This window comes from Somniosus microcephalus, chromosome 10, assembly GCF_052327205.1.
Source record: "Somniosus microcephalus isolate GS21.2 chromosome 10, FLI_Smic_1.0, whole genome shotgun sequence".
NCBI lineage: Eukaryota > Metazoa > Chordata > Chondrichthyes > Squaliformes > Somniosidae > Somniosus > Somniosus microcephalus.
In genome coordinates, this window is record NC_140996.1 from 233,255,171 (window position 1) to 233,256,594 (window position 1,424).

At 51.8% G+C, this 1,424-nt stretch overlaps 1 protein-coding gene across 3 annotated transcripts in view; it reads right to left on the reverse strand.

Moving 5' to 3' along the window:
* Positions 1 to 490, reverse strand: part of folr (folate receptor) — a 24,423-nt gene extending 23,933 nt beyond the window's left edge. Inside the window, exon 1 of one of the 3 annotated variants that reach the window (XM_085999768.1) lies at positions 414 to 490. The gene's annotated coding sequence lies outside the window, so the exon portion shown is untranslated. The other 2 variants (XM_085999766.1, XM_085999767.1) reach the window with 2 other exon arrangements.
* Between the last annotated feature and the right edge of the window lie 934 nt (positions 491 to 1,424).

Consider the following 1,424-nt stretch of genomic DNA (forward strand, 5'->3'; position numbering starts at 1 on the left):
ACATGGCCTTGTCTATTTTTAAAACTACATTCAATCTGCTGACATCCATTCAGCCACTTCACAAGCCAGTCTGCAAACACAGCACAGCAACATGTTCATCTGTTTTTTAATTTTTGCTTTTTTTTTCCCCTCGGGGGGGAAAAGCCGGTCACAAAAAAAAATATTACATTTCGAAAAAATATTACATTTCTCAACATAGCAGGACAGTTGTCTGTGGAAATACCCCAACCCCCTCAACCCCCTCTTGCTGCATCTGCTTGCTGCTAAAGTTGCCCCTATCCATCGCACAGACACTCACGATTGCAAATCCCAGTCTAAGCACACATGCACCTGTCCGGCCAGGGTTGCCCCAGGCGACCCGGGCTCCTCTCACCTGAGCCCAGGTGGCGCTGCCCCGCCACACCGGCCCGTACCTGCGCACTCGCTCTCCAGCTGGCAGCTAACGCATGCGCCGCTCAACCCTCGCACTCGCTCTCCAGCTGGCGACTAACGCATGCGCCGCTCAACCCTCGCACTCGCTGCCCAGCTGGCGGCTAACGCATGCGCCGCTCAACCCTCGCACTCGCTGCCCAGCTGGCGGCTAACGCATGTGCCGCTCAGCCACACTCCCCCCCCGACACGTGGTCCGGACCTCCCAGCCGCACAAGGCCTTCCATCGCCCCTATACCTCCCCCCTCCCCACTGTCCAGGGCCCCAAACACCCCTTCCAGGTGAAACAGCGATTTACTTGTACTTCTCGCAATCTAGTATACTGTATTCGCTGCTCACAATGCGGTCTCCTCTACATTGGGGAGACCAAACGCAGATTGGGTGACCGCTTTGCGGAACACCTCCGTTCAGTCCGTAAGGGTGACCCCGAGCTTCCGGTCGCCTGTCATTTCAATTCACCGCTCCATTCCCACTCGGACCTCACCGTCCTTGGCCTCTTGTACTGTTCCACGGAAGCTCAACGTAAACTCGAGGAACAGCACCTCATCTTCCGATTAGGCAGTCTGCAGCCTTCCGGTCTCAATATTGAGTTCAACAATTTCAGATCATAACCTCGGCCCCTATTTCATTTTCACTTATATTTTTCCACTCCTTTCCTTCCCCCCCCCCTTTCCTTTTGTTTCTCTCTCACACCTGGCAGCTATCTTTTACCCTGCCAGTACACTTTACACCTAATCACAGCCTATTACCATCTCGTCTAGCTTCTAATCTCTTTTACTTCTTTTGGTTCTTTTATTCTTTTGTCCGATCGCAGCCCTGCCTTCGATCTAGTTCCTTTTCTCTCCAGTTTTGAAGAAGGGTCAAACCCGAAACGTCAACTCAAATTTCTCTCCACGGATGTTGCCTGACTTGCTGAGTTTTTCCAGCATTTTCTGTTGTTATTTCGGATTTCCAACATCTGCAGTATTTTGCTATCGTACCATTTTGTTTTTGGC